This window comes from Lithobates pipiens, unplaced genomic scaffold, assembly GCF_037356315.1.
Source record: "Lithobates pipiens isolate NorthernLeopardFrog02 unplaced genomic scaffold, aLitPip1_a1.2 Scaffold_8, whole genome shotgun sequence".
Lineage (NCBI taxonomy): Eukaryota > Metazoa > Chordata > Amphibia > Anura > Ranidae > Lithobates > Lithobates pipiens.
The window spans coordinates 34,093,119-34,114,228 of record NW_027507903.1 but is presented as its reverse complement, the minus strand read 5'-3'; positions in this window follow the sequence as shown (position 1 = coordinate 34,114,228).

Here is a 21,110-nt window from a genome sequence, read left to right as displayed (position 1 = left end):
TCCATAGTGGAGAAGGATCTGGGGGTTTTGGTAGATCATAAGCTCAATAATAGCATGCAATGCCAAGCTGCGGTTTCCAAAGTCCTTTCCTGTATTAAGAGAGGTATGGACTCCAGAGAGAGAGATATCATTTTCCCCCTGTTCAAATAATTAGTAAGACCTCATCTGGAATATGCAGTTCAGTTTTGGGCACCAGTTCTCAAAAAGGATATCGGGGAACTGGAGAAAGTGCAGAGAAGGGCAACCAAACTGATAAGAGGCATGGAGGAGCTCAGCTATTAGAGGAACTGAATTTATTCACTCTTGATAAGAGGTGATTAAGGGGGGATATGATCAACATGTGCAAATATATAAGGGGTCCATATAGTGAACTTGGTGTTGAGTTATTCACTTTACAGTCAACAAAGAGGACAAGGGGGCACTCTTTACGTCTAGAGGAAAAGAGATTTCATCTCCAAATACGGAAAGGTTTCTTCACAGTAAGAGCTGTGAAAATGTGGAATAGACTCCCTGCAGAGGTGGTTCTGGCCTGCTCAGTAGATTGCTTTAAGAAGGGCCTGGATTATTTCCTAAGTGTACATAATATAACTGGGTACTAACATTTATAGGTCTGGGGAAAATCCAATTGCCTCTCGGGGGATCAGGAAGGATTTTTTTCCCCTGCTTTAGCAAATTGGATCATACTCTGCTGGGGTTTTTTTGCCTTCCTTTGGATCAACTGTGAGTATAGAATTGGGGATATGGGATTGTATGATATTATTTTTATTTTTATTTTATTTTTATTTTTTGTGGTTCAACTGGATGGACATGTGTCTTTTTTCAACCTGACTAACTATGTAACTCTGTAACTATGTACCCCATTTAATAGAAACCATGCCAACCTCTCATCCCCCCTACCCCCCCCCCCCACCCCACACACACACACACACATACTTCTTCCCCATCATCCCCTCAACCCTTCCTCCACTCTCCTCTGTTGCTTCTCTTTCTCCCCCCCACCCAGGCCTTCTCTTGGTCGCTCCTGGTCAATACTGTATATATCTCTTCATACTCAATTTTATGTTATGGTTTTACAACTACTTGTTAATGGCATTGATATGTTTAACAACGTATTACTATTTCTTCCTTCATTTTATCCTCAATAAAGAAATATTGAAACAGTATCAGTATTTGTAGCTGCTGACTTTTAATTTTTTTCATGGCAGGGGCAGAACTCCTCTTTAATTTCCTGGCCTATGTTTTAGGCATGTTCATTCATTCATTCCATATAGAGTGAATTAAGAACATGTAATGGTTCTTTGGATAATGCTAAAGTTTTATAAAATCTGGCATGCAGATGGCTGTAATATTAAGTTTACATAGACTGAAATTTATGGGGAAAACTTGAAAACTTTATTTTCCCTCCAGATCTGACCTGCACTAATGTTGGCACTCGGAATGTGAAGATGAACACGCAAGTTCAACTTTATGGAAAACAAGTAAGGCAAAGATTAGGAAAGCATAAGTAAACACATAGACAGTGTATTCTTTTTCACCTTTCAGGCAAGAACATTCTTCTTGCAACTCAGGGCCCTCTGTTGAAGTGGAAGACATTGCTGGGAAAACATTGCTGGGATGCAATATAACAGTGAGAACAGATTCAGATCAAAAAAGGTCTACTTAAAGACAGTACATATGCTAGCCCCAGGGTATTTGAAATATTTATACTTTGCTACATTTTTAATCTTTAAGAGATTCTGAGTACTCTGTTTTTGCTCTCTGCGCTTTGTGCTTTGCATCTGCCAGATATCAAGAATGTTTCAGAAGCTGAACAAACAAAAAAGAAAATGATTTGGCATTGCTACTGAAGAAATAAATGGTTGGGTATTATAAAAATAATAATAACAACACAAAAGATTATTCAACAGCCTGCACCAAGCACATTGAGCTTACAGTGATATAATTTTAGGGATAGCGAGGAAATGGGATTTTAATGGAGCTATAACACATACATTTTATAAAAGTATATTCTTTATTTAATTTAATTATTAAAAATGGGGGCATACATCTGCTCCCAAATAGAACATTTCTTAAAAGGATTTGTACATACAGTATCTCACAGAAGTAAGTACACCCCTCATATTTTTGTAAATATTTTATTCTATCTTTTCACGTGACAACACTGAAGAAATGACGCTTTGTTACAATGTAAAGTAGTGAGTGTACAGCTTGTATAACAGTGTAAATTTGCTGTCCCCTCAAAATAACTCAATCATGTCTGAACCGCTGGCAACAAAAGTGAGTACACCCCCTAAGTGAAAATGTCCAAATTGGGCCCAACTAGCCATTTTCCCTCCCCAATGTCATGTGACTCGTTAGTGTTACAAAGTCTCAGGTGTGAATGGGGAGCACGTGTGTTAAATTTGGTGTTATCATTCTCACTCTCTCATACTGGTCACTGGAAATTCAACATGGCACCTCATGAAAAGAACCGAGGATCTAAAAAAAAGGAATTGTTGCTCTACATAAAGATGGCCTGGGCTATAAAAAGATTGTCAAGACCCTGAAACTGAGCTGCAGCACGGTGGCCAAGAACAGAACAGGTTCCACTCAGAACATGGTCAACCAAAGAAATTGAGTGCACATGCTTAGCGTCATATCCAGAGGTTGTCTTTGGGAAAAAGACGTAAGAGTGCTGCCAACATTGCGCAAAGTTTTAAGGGGTGGGGGCCTGGGGGGGTCAGCCTGTCAGTGCTCAGACCATATGCCGCACACTGCATCAAATTGGTCTGCATGGCTGTCATCCCAGAAGGAAGCCTCTTCTAAAAATGATGCACAAGAAATTCTGCAGTTTACTGAAGACAAGTAGACTAAGGACATGGATTACTGGAACCATGTCCTGTGGTCTGATGAGACCAGGATAAACGTATTTGGTTCAGATGGTGTCAAGCGTGTGTGGCGCCAACCAGGTGAGGAGTACAAAGACAAGTGTGTCTTGTCTACAGTCAAGCATGGTGGTGGGATTGTCATGGTCTGGGGCTGCATGAGTCAGGGTTGCCATCAGGGGGGTACAGCCCACACACTTGTAAGGGGCCACAGCGCCTGGACGGGCCAGCAAACTGTCAGGTATGTGAGAAGGCAGGGGCGGGTGCAGAGGAGTTCTGTGGATGCTCCTGTACGTGTATGAGTTGGAAGGCTGCTGCTCTGTCATGAGCTGACATTGGGCTTTTTACAGCCACCTCTGGCCATTTCCTGCATGTGCATACCTCTGCATATGCAAACAAGAGGGGAGACTAGGAACGCCTTACAAGTAAGGGCTGTGTGTGTGACTGTGTACATGCCTGTGTGTCTACATGTCTCTGTGTGTACGTGTCTCTCTGTGTGTGTACATGTCTCTGTGTGTCTGTACATGCCTGTGTGTGTTTACAAGTCTCTGTTTGTGTACATGTCTTGTGTGTGTACATGCCTGTGTGTGTGTACGTGCTTGTCATATACACACATGTGAGTGGTGCTAGGAGCGTACAGGTGTGAGGGGGGCTCAGAGCGTACAGGTGTGAGGGGGGCCTCAGAGCGTAAAGGTGTGGGGGGCTCAGAGTGTACAGGTGTGAGGGGGGCTCAGAGCGTACAGGTGTGCGGGGGACTCAGAGCGTACAGGTGTGAGGGTGGGCTCGGAGCGTACAGGTGTGGGGGGCTCAGAGTGTACAGGTGTGAGGGGGGGCTCAGAGTGTACAGGTGTGAGGGGGGACACGGAGTGTACAGGTGTGGGGGGCTCAGAGCGTACAGGTGTGAGGGGGGGCTCAGAGTGTACAGGTGTGAGGGGGGGGGCTCAGAGTGTACAGGTGTGAGGGGGGCTCAGAGCATACAGGTGTGAGGGGGGGGGCTCAGAGCATGCAGGTGTGAGGGGGGGGCTCAGAGCATACAGGTGTGCGGGGGACTCAGAGCGTACAGGTGTAAGGGGGGCTCAGAGCGTACAGGTGTGAGGGGGGCTCGGAGTGTACAGGTGTGAGGGGGGCTCAGAGAATGCAGGTGTGAGGGGGGGGGCTCAGAGCATACAGGTGTGCGGGGGACTCAGAGCGTACAGGTGTAAAGGGGGCTCAGAGCGTACAGGTGTGAGGGGGGCTCGGAGTGTACAGGTGTGAGTGGGGCTCAGAGCGTACATGTGTGGGGGGGCTCAGAGCGTACAGGTGTGTGGGGGCTCCGAGCGTACAGGTGTGGGGGGGCTCAGAGCGTACAGGTGTGAGAGGGGCTCAGAGCGTACAGGTGTGAGGGGGGCTCAGAGCGTACAGGTGTGAGGGGGGGCTCAGAGCGTACAGGTGTGAGGGGGGCTCAGAGCGTACAGGTGTGAGGGGGGGCTCGGAGTGTACAGGTGTGGGGGGGGCTTGGAGTGTACAGGTGTGAGTGGGGCTCAGAGTGTACAGGTGTGAGGGGGGCTCAGAGCGTACATGTGTGGGGGGTCTCAGAGCGTACAGGTGTGAGTGGGGCTCATAGTGTACAGGTGTGAGGGGGGCTCAGAGTGTACAGGTGTGAGGGGGGGCTCAGAGCATACAGGTGTGAGGGGGCTCAGAGCGTACAGGTGTGAGGGGGGCTCAGAGAGTACAGGTGTGAGGGGGGGCTCAGAGAGTACAGGTGTGAGGGGGGGCTCAGAGAGTACAGGTGTGAGAGGGGCTCAGAGCATACCGGTATGAGGGGGGGCTCAGAGCGTACAGGTGTGAGGGGGGCTCAGAGAGTACAGGTGTGAGGGGGGGCTCAGAGCGTACAGGTGTAAGGGGGGGCTCAGAGTGTACAGGTGTGAGAGGGGCTCAGAGCATACAGGTGTGAGGGGGGGCTCAGAGTGTACAGATGTGAGGGGGGGCTCAGAGCGTACAGGTGTGGGGGGGGGGCTTGGAGTGTACAGGTGTGAGTGGGGCTCAGAGTGTACAGGTGTGAGGGGGGCTCAGAGCGTACAGGTGTGAGGGGGCCTCAGAGTGTACAGGTGTGAGGGGGGGGCTCAAAGCGTACATGTGTGGAGGGGGCTCGGAGCGTACAGGTGTGAGGGGGGGCTCGGAGCGTACAGGTGTGGGGGGGGGCTCGGAGTGTACAGGTGTGAGTGGGGCTCAGAGTGTACAGATGTGAGGGGGGCTCAGAGCGTACATGTGTGGGGGTCTCAGAGCGTACAGGTGTGAGTGGGGCTCATAGTGTACAGGTGTGAGGGGGGCTCAGAGTGTACAGGTGTGAGGGGGGCTCAGAGTGTACAGGTGTGAGGGGGGCTCAGAGTGTACAGGTGTGAGAGGGGCTCAGAGCGTACAGGTGTGAGGAGGGGCTCAGAGCGTACAGGTGTGAGGGGGGCTCAGAGCGTACAGGTGTGAGGGGGGGCTCAGAGCGTACAGGTGTGAGGGGGGAGCTCAGAGCGTACAGGTGTGAGGGGGGCTCAGAGCGTACAGGTGTGAGGGGGGCTCAGAGAGTACAGGTGTGAGGGGGGGCTCAGAGAGTACAGGTGTGAGGGGGGGCTCGGAGAGTACAGGTGTGAGGGGGGCTCAGAGAGTACAGGTGTGAGAGGGGCTCAGAACATACCTGTATGAGGGGGGGCTCAGAGCGTGCAGGTGTGAGGGGGGCTCAGAGAGTACAGGTGTGAGGGGGGCTCAGAGAGTACAGGTGTGAGGGGGGCTCAGAGAGTACAGGTGTGAGGGGGGCTCAGAGCGTACAGGTGTAAGGGGGGGCTCAGAGTGTACAGGTGTGAGAGGGGCTCAGAGCGTACAGGTGTGAGGGGGGCTCAGAGCGTACAGGTGTGAGGGGGGGCTCAGAGCGTACAGGTGTGAGAGGGGCTGAGGCACTGAAGGACTTGGTGGGACGGCCAGTGGGTGGGACCCTTGGGAATGTTGGTGGTCAGGCTCGGGGGGGCAGGCCTAAAGCTGTGTAAGGGGTCCCACAATTTCTGATGGCTGCCCTGGCATGAGTGCTGCCGGCACTGGGGAGCTGCAGTTCATTGAGGGAACCATGAATGCCAACATATACTGTGACATACTGAAGCAGAGCATTATCCCCTCCTTTCAAAGACTGGGCTGCAGGGCAGTATTCCAACATAACTATCCCAAACACACCTCTAAGAAGACCACTGCCTTGCAAAAGAAGCTGAGGGTAAAGGTGATGGACTGGCCAAGCTTGTCTCCAGACCTAAACCCTATTGAGCATCTGTGGGGAATCTTCAAATGGAAGGTGAAGGAGCGCAAGGTCTCTAACATCCACCAGCTCCGTGATGTTGTAATGGAGGAGTGAAAGAGGACTCCAGTGGTAACCTCTGAAGCTCTGGTGAACTCCAGTGCTGGAAAATAATGGTGGCCACACAAAATATTGACACTTTGGGCTCAATTTGGACATTTAGGGGTGTACTCACTTTTGTTGCCAGTGGTTTAGACATTAATGGCTGTGGATTGAGTTATTTTGAGGGGGCAGCAAATGTACACTGTTAAACAAGGTGTACACTCACCACTTTACTTTGTAGCAAAGTGTAATTTCTTCAGTGTTGTCACATGAAAAGATAGAATAAAATATTTACAAAAATCTGAGGGGTGTGCTCACTTTTGTGAGATACTGTATATAACACCCACATACAGTATACAGATATTATGATATTCCAGTGCTTATTGCTCAACATGTTTCGCTTCTCTGCTTCTTCAGGAGCTGAAAAGAATGTGTAACTATAAAAGATACAATCAACACCATTATCAGTTAGCCTACACCTGGTTGCAAGCCTCTAATCCTCAGGAACCTAATAAACATAAAGTGTTTTGGGAAACATCCTTAAATACTTCCTTCACTAAGGATCAATGGCTGCAGGCCTGCGTGTTCACTCACAAACGTGCTATTAGCACACGATTAAACTAAAAACCTTGTTTAAGCTTTTAACAAATTGGTTCAACACACCAATCAAAAGGCACCTTACAGCATATATGGTGGGAATGCACCTGATACTGCCATTCTGGTGGCAGGTCTGCGACATTGTTAAACTCATAACAGAAACAACGATTCAATTAAACGTAGCATGATGCCGATTACACTTCACCAATTGTTCAATGGGAAAGTACAAGCAATCACTTACTAGATTTCTACTCACAGCCCCAAAGGCAGTGATACTCAGACACTGGAGAAATACCACCACCCCCACTACTAAAGAATGTTAGAGGCTTATCTCCTCTACAAAATGAAAGAGATAAGGGCGACAGCCCATGAAAAGACTGAAAACTTTGATAAGACTTGGCAACCTTGGATCATTTTCAAGTACTCTAAAACATATGAGTGCCTGGCGGAGAAATTAATCCAGACCATTTTTGGGACTCTGACATGCTACAAGTTTTGCAAAGACAAGAATATAGCCTTGGTTTGAATGATTACCATCAAAAAGAGTTCTAACGGTGTAACATGTTTACCTATCATTGAATTTACTGTGTTCAAACTATATGTACAAAGGTTATTATGATTGTACAAATGCTAAATTTTCAATTTTCCAATAAAAAAATGTATTGACAAAAAAAAAAACATCATTATCAGAACAAACAATTTCTACATACATATATTTGCATATACAAATCTTGCCAAACTGACAACCACATAAAATATATGGTATATATGTATACACAAGAAACCAATAACAATTAATGAACTATATTAATCTCAATGAGAGTCTGACCACATTGCAGAAAGACACAAGGCCAAGGAACACTTTCCATCTGTGTTAACCCAAATCACTTGAATGCAAACCAACGCCACCCCCCCCCCCACCCTTTGCAGGAGAAGAACAAGGGGTTGGCGATCTCCCATGCAGAAGAGGGATGGGAGGGCAGCAATCGCCCCCCCCCCCCCTGCACGGGAGATGGATAGGAAGGTGGCGATCTGTGGTCTCCTTACCTTTGGAGGCAGATGAGGAGGATCTGGGGTAGGGCTTCTTCCAAACAGAAAGTGGGTCCTGAGACCCGATTGGCTGGGAGTCCTAAGGCTCCCTGGCCAATCAGATCTCAGGACCCACTTCCTGAAGCTATTGTCTACTGGCTATTGAACTTACTTTTCTAGCCCCGTCTTATGTCATCACGTTCAAAACTAACATACTTTCAAACGGTCTTAGCCTATAATAATGTTCACCTTGAGGTATTAGAAATATCTCCTAAACCTGCACGGTTTAGAAGATATTTACCATATATGCTTGTGCCAACATCATTGGCGCATGTGCACTGAAGAAAGGGCAGGATTGTGCTGTTTCTATTGGGCCTGTGCCATGACCGCTGGCTCCCGCGCGCATGTGCGGGAGGGACATCACGTGACTCCGGTCAGTCACAGAGCCTGAGTCCATGGCCCCGGAAGGAAGAGGAGTGAAAATGGATGCGGCAACCAGCGGGACATCACAGGCTTCACTTGCAGGTAAGTGGCACATAATGGGCTAGTATGTGATGCATACTAGCCCATTATCCTCTTACTTTGCAGGGAACAAAAGAGGAAGTAAAACCCATCAGGATTTACTTCTTCTTTAACAGAGGGAATGCCCCCCTCTGTCTGTTATGAGACCAAAAAAACTGCAGATTCTGTGGGTGGGTCTGTTGCCCGTAGCTCGGTGGGTGGAGTCGTGATGTCAGTAGACTCCCCGCACTCCCCTTATTAACATGCATTTTCTCCTGTGTATTTCTTACACTGAACTTCTGCTATGATCACTAACATCCAGTCAAAATCCAGAAAAGTCACCACATTACTTCAGCATGCCCAATCATGCTGAGGTGTGGAGCAGCCAATCCTGGGAGAGCTGGAGAAAAAAGGAGGAGGGGATGAGAATTACACATAATGCCTCTCTCAGGTTCGTGCATGAGATATTTAAATCATCTGTCACTCACAGAAAGGGGGAAGAACTGACTCCTATTTCTCTATGTGTCCCGTTTTTATCTCACTGAAGAAAGATAAGAGGATTGCTCAGAGCTGGATTAACTCTTCGTGGCAAGACTGGGCACAGATGACATGAAATCCTATACTGTACAAGTTTCAAGCCTAAATTGAAAAAAAAATTGGGTTTACATCCACTTTAAGGCTTTTATAAATGTAAAAAGTTTGCAAATATGTCATTATGTTCTAGAAATATCTTTCCGGAAATAGTCCCATGCAGTCTTAGAAATATGTCAGTTTTCTTTTAAATAAAATAATAGAATTATGTAATTAATACCTCAGGTTAGTATAAATCGTACCGTCTATTTGTTGATAAAGCAATACACATGCCATATCATATTAAGGACATAAGCAAGATCCAGTATGAGCCTCCTTGGAGAAGTTGCAGTTGTTACACAATTTCACAGTAGGAATTTACTTCCATTGGGACTGCGATCCAGCATACCATCTATTAAGTACCAGCACAACAAGACAGTAAGGCGGGATGCTCTCTGTCATACTGAACCCGGTTGTTAATTTAGTTTATTAGTAGGATTATAATTACTAAGGGGGGAGTTAACAGCCGGCACCATCTCACTTTCTGAACCCAGTATGCAAAACCAATTTTTAGTACAGTGAGCTGTGTGATAGAATCTCCTGTGGCTTTTTTTAATTAGAATGCATAATGAGTGTCTTCCTGTGGGGTGCTAGGAGGGTTATTATTGAGAAGGCCTCTCCTTCCTTGGTGCAATCAAGAATCATTACGATGTTACAGAGCAGCAAGTCTGCAATGCAATTAAAGAGTTGCATCTGGGTTATTCCTTGCTGTGTGTTCTTTTTCTTTGTAGGACAATTATTGCTTTGGTAATAATAGAATGATTGAACCTTACTCAGCCATTTAAAATGCATTGACTCGATCATCACCAATTGATCAAGTTTCTTTAAAGCCCCATGCACACTATCAGATTTTCTGCTAATTTTTTCCTTCAGATTTACCAAAACCATATAATATGAGGTCAAACCTTAGGAGTTTCAATTGGTATGCAATCAGGCAGGCCCTTCCACTACATGGTTTTGGTAAATCTGAAGACAAAAATCAGCAGAAAATCTGATAGTGTGTATGGGGCTTAAGGCTCCTCTAGATGAGAGAGGGTGACCAGAGTGGAAAACTTTGCATAAAATCACTCTAATAATTTAAAAGTTGCATTTCAGTCTATCCAGTGGGCATCCTTAAAATCATAAATAGTAAATCAAATTTGGCATAGATTTTCAAGGGTTTCTTTTGCCTTTGAGAACAACTTTTTTTTAAAACTCAGTGTTTACAAGCTAAACTATTTAGTTTTTTTTATTGTAAAAGATAATGTTACGCCAAGTAAATTGATATCCAACATGTCATGCTTCAAAAATGCGCCCACTCGTGGAATGGCGACAAAATTTTACCCTTAAAAATCTCCATAGGCGATGTTTAAAAATTTCTACAAGTTACATGTTTAAAGATACAGAGGAGCGTTAGTCCTAGAATTATTGCTCTTGCTCCAACGATCGTGGCGATACCTCACATGTGTCGTTTGAACAACGTTTTCATATGCGGGCGCGACTTACGTAGGCGTTCACTTCTGCGCATGAGCTTGGTGGGAAGGGGCGCTTTCAATTTTTTTTTTACTTATTTATTTTACTTTTTATGTTTTATTTTTACACAGTCTTTTAAAAAAAAAATCTCACTTTTTTCCTATTACAAGGAATGTAAACATCCATTGCAATAGAAAAAAGCATGACAGGACCTCTTAAATATGAGATATGGGATCAAAAAGTCCTCATATTTACACTTAAATGCAATAAAAAAAACAAAAACACAATAAAATTGATATCATTTTTTTTTCCCCCAAAAAAATTGACCCTTTAAGAGCATTTGGGAAAAGTGACGTTTGACATCGCTTCCGCCCTCCAATGCTATGGAGCTGAGTGGGGGCCATCTTTACTTCCCTCTGCATCCAGGCAGTGAGGGGACAAGAATTGGATGGCCTCCACCGCTACCGACGGTAAATCCGCCGCTGAGACCACTTTTATCTGAAAGTGGTCCGCCAGCCATTTTTAAGAATACTGGTGTTATGGCAGCTAGCTGTTACCATAACACCGGTATTTAACTACTTCCCACCCGGCCAATGTACATATACGGCCGGGTGGGAGCTCTCTACTTCTGAGTGGACGTTCCTGAACGTCCATCAGAAGTAGGGGGATTGCGCACTCGCGTGCCCGCGCAGTGGCGCGATCCCGATACACCCGTGTCACCCGGACACTGTGCATCTCGGATCGGCAGGAGGGCTCTGTGATTGGCCCTCCTGATCACATGATGGCCGTGTCCAATCACGGCCGTCATGTGAAGTAAACAAACAGCCGGTTGCTAGGCAATCGGCTCCTCCTATCCTCACACGGAAGTCATCGCTGAGGAGAGGAGAGCAGATCGCTGCAGCCGGCTGATGATCAGTGAGTATGAGCTGTTTTTTACAGCTTTTTACTAACTGATCACCAGTCTAGTGTAAAACACACAACACACCACACAGTATAAACACAATGTCCCCACATATCGACAAAATTCTATTTTATTGGATTTCTTTTAAAATAGAAAGAAGAAAATATTGTTTTTTTTCCCAAATTTCTGCTCTTTTTTCGCTTATATCACAAAAAATAAAAAACGGAGTCATTAATAAATAACACCAAAATAAAGCTCTATTTGTGCAAACAAAATGATAACAATTTAATCTGGGTACAGCGTAGCATGACCGCACAATTGTCATTGAAATTGCGAGAACGCTAAAATCTGAAAATTGGGCTGGGAAGGAAGGGGGCGAAAGTGCCCTGTATTGTAGTGGTTAATGCCAAAATAGCGACGTATAACGACGGCGGGGGATGGTCCTTAAGTTGGTAATGTGTTTTAGCAAATTATAGTTTGTTCCAATTCTTAAAAACATAGTTAACATGAACTGTAAGCAGATTTAAAAGGCACAAATGTAATTATTCAGTCTATAAGGCATTAAGTGATTTGGTGATGAGGTTTACACACCACTCTTGCAAACCATTGCCCTGACTAGTAGTTGATCATTGTTGTCCTCGCCTAAAATTTCTAATGTCTTTGCTTCCTATGTTTTCTCTGTGCTCTGTTTTTACATTTGCCTCTGATTGATACTTTTGAACTATGGTGTTGGATAAGACTCTTGAAAGCCCCTTGGATGGCAAGAAGATCAAACCAGTCAATCCTGAAGGGAATTAACTCTAAATATTCACTGGAAGGACAGATCCTGAAGCTGAAACTCACATACTTTGGCCACCTAATGCAAAGAGAGGACTCATTGGAAAAGACCTTAATGGGAAATATGGAAGGAAAAAGGTGAAGAGGATGACAGAAAACAAGATGGATAGGTAGCATCATCGAAACAGTGAAGATGGAGTTAAGCAAGCTCTGGGAGGCAGTAGAGGACAGAAACGCCTGGCGCACTATGGTCCATGAGGTCATGAAGAATTGGACATGACTAAACGACTGAACAACAACAACCCCTGGAAAGAAATACTCTGGCTACACCCGCATCTAAAACCCGGCATGCTGGTTGTACCCAAGTTGATCGTTCAATCAACTTGGTACATTCAGCCTGCCTATATACGGTTTGAATCTTGACTGGTTCCTGCTGAACCAGCCGAGATTTGAACCATGTTTGGCCTGCCTAACACAGGAGGTGTGTTACTAGGGGCAGATCACCAGGTGAATACAGAACGGAAAAAAGACATACAAAGAAAATGGAGGCAGCCACCACATCTAATGATTGTTAACCACTTGCCAACCAGCCACTGCCATTATACCGCTGCATGCTGGCACGTTCCAGCAAATTGCCGTAGGTGTATGTCGGCACCTTTAAGGGTGATAGCAGGGGGGATGGAACAGACTGGAGGAGGAGACATATTGACAGATCCCCGTTCTGTCTCTCGTGCCTGTGATCGCTAGCACGAGAGACAGAACGGGGATCTGTCAATGTAAACAGACAGAACCCTGTTCTGACAGGGAGGGAAAGACAGATATACTGTTCCTAGTGATGTGCTGTTTCCCCACAGTTAGAAATACACATGAGGGAACACATTTAACCCCTTGATTGCCCTCTAGTGTTAACCCCTTCCTTGTCAGTGACATTTACACAGTAATCAGTGCATTTTTATAGCATGGATCGCTGTATAAAAGTCACTGGTCCCAAAAGAGTGTCCAATCTGTCCAACACAAATGTCACAGTCCCACTCAATTCGCAGATCGCTGCCATTACTACTAAAAAAAAAAAAAAATCTATCCCCTATTTTTTAGACACTATAAATTTTTAGCAAACCAATCAGTATATGCTTATTTCGGTTTTTCTTACCAAAAATATGTATCGGCCTAAATTGAGGAAGAAATTAGTTTTTTACATTTTATGGGGATATTTATTATAGCAAAAAGTAAAAAAATATTGTTTTATTTTTTAATTTTTTTTAATTTACTCTTTTTTTTTTGTTTATAGTGCAAAAGGTAAAAGAGGTTATCAGGTACAACCAAAAGAAAGTTCTGTTTGTGGGAAAAAAGGGATGTTTATTTTGTTTGGGTATAATGTCGCATGAAAGCGCAATTGTCAGTTAAAGCGACGCAGTGCCTTATCACAAAAAATGGCCTGGTCATTAAGAGAGAAATTGTTCCGCTCTGTAAGTGGTTAAACTGCAATATAATACTATAATATATAGTATATATAGTATAAAAAATAATATTTTTGGTTTTGGATTTATTAAAGCTTTAATTATCTACATTGACTTTAGTCATTAAGACATTAGCAAAATTCAGACTGTCCAAAAGACGCCCAAATATTTGCACTTGTTTGTAGTCAAACTCATTGAAATCTGATTTTAAGAGTACTAATGCATAATAATAGTCACTCACTGGCTACTTTATTAGGTACACCTGTTCAATTGCTTGGTCACACAAATGGCTAATCAGCCAAATACATGGTAGTAAGTCAATGCATTTAGGCATCTAGATGTGGTGAAGACGACTTGCTGAAGTTCAAATCAAATATCAGAATAGGGAAAAAAGGGGATTTAGGTGACCTCAAACATGGCATGATTGTTGATGCAAGATGGGCTGGTCTGAGTATTTCAAAAACCGCTGATCTATTGGTCCAAAAAAGTGAAAATATTCAGTGAGTGGCAATTGTGTGGATGAAAATTCCTTGCTGATTTCAGAGGAGAAGGGGCAGACTGGTATGAGATGATAGAAAGGCAACAGTAACTTCTACTTGTTAAAAAAAAGGAAGCCAACAGAAACACAAATAAACACTGAATACACTACACATTGAACCTTGAAGCAGATGGGCTACAGCAACCACACTGGGTGCCACTCCTGAACAGGAAACTGAGGCTACAATTTGCACAGGCTTACCAATATTGAACATTAGAAGATTGGAAAAACATTGCCTGGTGTGGTGAGTCTCAATTTCAGCTGTGACATTCAGATGGTAGGGTCATAATTTGGCATAAACAACATAAAGCATGCATCCACCCTGTCTTGTACCTGTAATAATATAAATGAATCATAAGGACTCATAATTCCCATCATTTGATTTGAGACGATATATTCAGTATAGTCTCTCATTGCTTCTGGTTTCGGGTTGTGTATGATTATGTAGGAATGCCTGTATAATAACATACACCCTATAGTGTGTATTTATGGTCAAGCCCTTTAAAGGGCCGGCAAAGAGTCTGCATTCAATGGATTCAAAACAAGGGTCAAGACAGGCAGCGTTCAGAGAGAGAATCCATTGTGCATTGAGAACCACTTTAATGCTGCTACTACTACTACTATTACTACTACTATTATTCAATTGGGTTGATTTACTAAAGACATATAGACTGTGTACTTTGCAAGGGAATTTTCCCCAGAGCTTGTAACAACTAATAACTACTGTTAGCTATACTGTATGTAGCACTAACCCCCGAAGGAGCTGCTGGTTTTATTTGGGCTTACCGTTACCTCACCTACTCGCCTCTTCGTCTTAGGGGGGTCCCATTGGAAAGTAGCCCAAATGATGATGAATCCAACACTTAGTCCTTTTTTGAAGATTTATTTAGGGATAACACAAAAACAAAGGAGAAAAACACACAGCAAGACACTCCCACTGGGCTATTTCCGAGCAAGAGGTAGTATTCAATACACCCAGCCTGCTGCATTTCCACACTTACCGGCGGTGACAGCGACACTTACGGTCAATTGGGAACCAGTGCAACCCATCTTGACTGGTACAGAGACCAGAACTTTTAGGCCGCGTACACACGCGGGGACTGTTCGCCCAACTTTGTCCGCTGAACAGTGTTTCGGCAAACAGTCCGCTCGTGTGTGGGCTTTCAGCGGACAGTTTCAGCGAACAGTCCGCTGAACAAGGTTTTTCGGAAATTCCGAAAAACTGTCCGCTGAAACAAAGTTTCAGCGAACAGTCCCCTCGTGTGTAGGCTTGTTCGTCAAACTAAGTTCCGCGCATGCTCAGAAAGGATTTACATGCCGAAAGTTATAATGCAGTGTATAGGACGTCGTATTTTTCGTCCCGTCGTACGTGCCGTTCACGTCATCGCGCACGGTTTCAGCAAACTGTTCGTCCGTCGTGTGTGGCCATGTCCGTCCATGCTAATTTTGAGCGGACTGTTTGCCGAAACTGTTTGACGGACAAAGTTGGGCGAACAGTCCCCGCGTGTGTACGCGGCCTTAGAGAGAATTAGTCTGAGCCAAACTACAGATTCAGACAACTAAATTTGAAAAAATAATAGCGTCTGCTCATCAGGAGCAGGGCGCTACATGTACATAGCTACATAGTTAGGAAAATACACAAGTCCCAGTTATCCTAATGTACTACTTGCCATGATAAGTGCATTGAGAAAGGTGGGGGATTCATTTTTCCAGCATAGTGTGATCTAAAAAAGTCAGGATGCAGTGGCAGCCTGTTCATATGGGGCCCAGGGGCACCACCCATCTAATCCAAGCGCCGGCCCCTAATCTACATGCAGGGTACCCGACGCATGGATTTCAATGTTTTTATTTTTTTTGGATGTTCGTGATTAGAACCTGGGGCTATAATTGGCTTCAAAAAAGGGTGAGCTCAGGGTGCAGAGCACTGACCTGCGGGTAGTTTGTTTGCCACTCCCCCCCCCCCAAAATGGAGCACCAACTTCCAGTGGATGTGTAATGACCTTCTGATATAGGTGTTGACTTCTTACTAAAGGCAAACAGATTTCTTTGCTAGCACACGGTTATATGCAGTGTTGCCAACCATCAGTATTTTTACTGGTAGCCAGTAAAAAACAGGCAATTTTCTCTTGTCAGTAAATGCCAGTAAAACAAAAAGGTTGCCAGTAAAAAATATGGCAGTGACGGTCGGCCCGGAGCCAGCTGAGACCATACAAGTGCCTGCTACAGTGTTCGGGAGACTCTGGTTGAGGAGGTGCCTGAGCATGTCCTGTGACATCATGGTGCAAGGGAGCCAAGCAGAGAGGCCAGAGCCGCGTGTGTGGGTCTGCGGGATGGGTGCAAGGCAGGCCTGGAGCAGGACCATCAGTGCTGTTTGGACTGGAGGGACCACCTGGCTTGGAGAGAGACTATCACTCTGGAGGGTTTGTGCCATGTCAGTAATCTGTATTGCTGCACACTGCAGTCAGTATCACTGTAAAGCCCCATACACACTACCAGTTTTTCTGCTGATTTTTGTTTTAAGATTTACTAAAACCATGTAGTGCAAGGGCCTGCGTACACATTGGAACTCTTAAGGTTTGACCTCATATTATATGGTTTTGGTAAAACTTGAGGGAAAAAATCAGCAGGAAATCTGATAGTGTGTATGGGGCTTTAGAGTCAATTTCATGTGTGTGCCGTCCATTCTAATTTCTTGCCCTCCTGAGTCCTGTCCCTGAGCTACTTACTTACTATATTGAAAATAAAATATGTTTTTTGCCTTATTATCTACCTTAAATCACATTGCTAATTACATATTGTACTTGTTTGTAGCCTAAATAGTGAAATGTGTACTTAAAACTGTAATTTTGTAACTTTTGGAAATGCCAGTAAAAACTTGGCTGTGCCAGTAAATGCTGAGTGTTGTATCAGTAAATTTCAATCTGTTAGGTTGGCAACACCATGGCCGGATTAAGAGCATCATGTGCTTGGTGCTGAGGATTTTGCTGGGCCTTTTACTGGGCACTCTTCTGCTTTCCAAGAGCCTGTGCTGGCATGCGCCCAAACTCAAAAGTAGCGCAGATGCACAGGCATAACACCAGGGAAGCCTGGCATTTGATTTGCCAAGTGTCAGAAACCATGAAACAGACTGAGACAGAAGTACAATCAAATCACACTTGTTTATTAATAAAAATAAAAAGGTAAATAGAAAAAAGTGTAGTCAAGCATAGGCAGAGTCCAGTAGCCAGATCGGGCAGTCAGCCAGTCCAAAGTTCATTAACCAGATCGGGTAGTCAGCCAGTCCAAAGTTCATTAACCAGATCGGGTAATCAGCCAGGCCAGAAGTCAGGGATCCAAGGAGAGCAACTACAAGCAGGAAAAGAAGCCAGGAGGGATGTCAGCAAGCCAGTCTTGAAACAAACAGCAGGAGATGGTTCCTTGTGATGTGACCAACACGAAGGCAAAGGAAAAAGTGAGCTGGAAGGTTTTAAATAGGCAGGTCAGACGAGCATCATCAGGAACAGCTGGTAACTGTGGAAAGAGAAGAGAGCTGGCAATTAGCCGACAGCTGAGCGGCCAGCCCAGAGGAGGAAGGGCTAGGCCAGCCCTGACACCAAGTTTCTGAAAGGGCCGTGCATTGGCGTGCACTCTGAGCTAAAAGAGTGCAGCTGCACAGGCCTAACACTATGAAAGCCCCAGACATCTGTAAGAGCCCTGCATTGGCGTGCCCCAGGCTTCTGTTAGGACTGCTCATGCAGTGCCCATTATCAATCTCACCACCCTGCCCAGGCGGTGCATGTGGAATGCAGGGCCCGTCAGGGGAAGATCTCTTCCCGTTGACCCATTGCTTTCCATGTCTTTTTTGGGTGGCTGGGCCTATATTAAAGTAGGGGCCTGGAGCTGCAGCTCCAATAGCCCCTACATTAATCCAGCCCTGGGCAACACTGATTAGATGATGGAAGTCAGCAGAGTTTCTGCTCATTTACTAAGCTCTGGAGCAAATGCTGTTGCAGAATGCACAGTCTATTTGCCTGTATTAAATCAACCCCATAGTATCACATTTTGAAAGGTGATGTCTTCCTACGTATCTTTGGTACAGATGTACAGATAGGTATTGGCTATGTAGCATACTTACAATTGATTTTTCAATGCATTGTGCTGACAACATGAGGCGCACCGTTCTTAGATCATTTCTGCTATTCAGAAAACAACAATTATATCAGGGGAGGAAGTTAAGTGCTGTAACATGTAGCGTCTGTCAAGGTCACTGGGCAAAGCAAACTCTCTGCAAGTCCCTTTTCCCGCAAACCGATCATTTCTCAATATTTGTGTCTTTCATCTCGTCATTATGGTATTGAACCTGTCCCGGGGTAAAGTGTTACACTGTCATTGATTGCAACTGCTCCCTAATTTGTGTATTGATTTCTAAATAAAGCCAGCTTCTTCCTCTTCTACCAGAGGGAGCAAAACTAACACTGCTTCTTCATAGAATATGTCTTACACAAGAGCCTGCCAATGCTTTCTAAAGACTCAGACATGCTGCTCCTGTAATGATTATATTCCCGTGTTGGTTAGCTGTGCTCCAAATGTCATTGTATTGGTGTCCAAAACCACCGGGTGCCACATTAACCCTCCTTCTTGACATTAGGCTCCATTGTGCCGCAGACTTGGCTACCGAGATTCGAGAGGCAGCTTGGTTTTATTCCAAAGGCCTTTTTACTGTGAACTTGGTATTAAGTAGTCTGACATCTTCATTACTCATGAAGCTTTTCATTTTTGGTTATGTTTTATACGCTGGTTTGCATCCCGACCACGACACCATCTGCCTGGAATTTGCATGTTCTTCCTATGCCTGCATGGGTTTCCTCCCCCACTCTAAAGACATGCTGGTAGGTTAGTCGGATCCAATCTAAATTGGCCCTAGTGTGTATGAATGTGTGTTAGGGACCTTAGGTTGTAAGCACCTTGAGGGCAGGGACTGATGGGAATGTATAATATATATGTAAAGCGCTGCATAATTTGGCAGCGCTATATAAGTACCTGAAATAAATAAATAAATAAATACCAATGGTTACATGTACCACAAGAGAAACTTTAGACAGGTGCAGCAGTTAATCTACTAATTAGGCCTCATGCACACTTGAACTCCTAAGACAGATATTTGACTTTTTTTTTTTCCTACCCCTAAATGTCCCTCTGAAAGTTTTGGCCAACTCAGCTAGACGCCTTTCTCCTGGAAGCAGAAAATACTCTTGCAGCTTGAAAATGCGGTATCACATTTAGACGAGTTTAGATGCATCAATCGCTTGGGCATTAAAGGGGTTGTAAAGGCAGAAGGTTTTTTATCTTAATGCATAGGATAAAAAATCTTCTGTGTGTAGCAGCCTCCCCAGCAACCCCTAATACTTACTTGAGCTCCATCTCTCTACAGCGATGTCCACAAGTGTCTTAGCCATCAGGGACTCTCCTCCATTGGCTCCCTGTCAATCAAAGTCAGTTAGCCAATCAGGGGAGAGAGGGGGCGGGGTGGGGCTCCATGTCTGAATGGACACATGGGGCTGTGACTCGGCTTGGGTGCCCCCATAGTTTGTTTGAAATCTTTGCAAATTTATTAAAAAAAAAAAAAAAAAAAAAATCCCATGTACATAAGTATTCACAGCCTTTGCTCAATACTTTGTTGAAGCACCTTTGGCACCAATTACAGCCTTAAGTCTTTATGAGTACAATGCTACAAGTTTGGCACACTTATTTTTAGGCAGTTTCTCCCATTATTCTTTGCAGGACCTCTCAAGCTCCATCAAGTTGGATGGGGAGAGACAGTGCACAGCCATTTTCAGATCTTTCCACAACTCCTTTGTTATCTTGACTGTGTGCTTAGGGTCCTTGTCCTGTTCTCCCACTCTACAAGACTCTGGTCTGGCCGCACCTAGAGTATGCTGTCCAATTCTGGGCACCAGTCCTCAGGAAGGATGTACTGGAAATGGAGCGAGTACAAAGAAGGACAACAAAGCTAATAAAGGATTTGGAGGATATTAGTTATGAGGAAAGGTTGCGAGCACTGAACTTTAAGAGACACTTGAGAGGGAAAATGATTTCAATATACAAATACCATGCTGGTGACCGCACAATAGGGATAAAACTTTTTCGCAGGGAGTTTAACAAGACTCGTGGCCACCCATTAAGATTAGAAGAAAAGCGGTTTAACCTTAAACTACATAGAGAGTTCTTTACTGTAAGAGCGGCAAGGATGTGAAATTCCCTTCCACAGGCGGTGGTCTCAGTGGGGGGCATCGATAGTTTCAAGAAACTATTAGATAAGCACCTGAATGACCGCAACATACTGTATACAATGTAATTTTGACATATAATCACACACATAAGTTGGACTTGATGGACTTGTGTCTTTTTTCAACCTCGCCTACTATGTAACTATGTAACTATGAGCCTTCCCCTCAGTCTGAAGTCCAGAGCGCTCTGAAGCAGGTTTTGATCACGAATGTCTCTGTATATTGCTGCATTCATCTTTCCCTCAATACTAACTAGTCTCCTAGTTCCTGCCGCTAAAAAACATCCTCACAGCATAATGCTGCCACAACCATGCTTCACTGTAGGGATGGTGATGTGTGGTGCCCGGTTTCCTCCAGAAATGATGCCTGCCATTCAGGCCAAAGAGTTCAATCTTTGTTTTATCAGACCAGAGAATTTGTTTTCTCATGGTCTGAGAGTCCTTCAGGTGCCTTTTGGCAAACTCCATGTACCTTTTACTGAGGAGTGACTTGTGTCTGGCCACTCTACAATACAGGCCTGATTTGGAATGCTGCACAGATGGTTGTTCTTTGGGAAGATTCTCCTTTCTCCACAGAGAAACACTAAAGCTCTGTCAGAGTAACCATCGGGTTCCTGGTCACCTTCCTGACTAAGGCCCTTCTCCCCTGATTGCTCAGTTTGGGTCAGCGGCACCCTCTAGGAAGAGTCCTGGTGGTTCCAAACTTCTTCTATTTATGGATGATGGAGGTCATTGGGACTATTAATG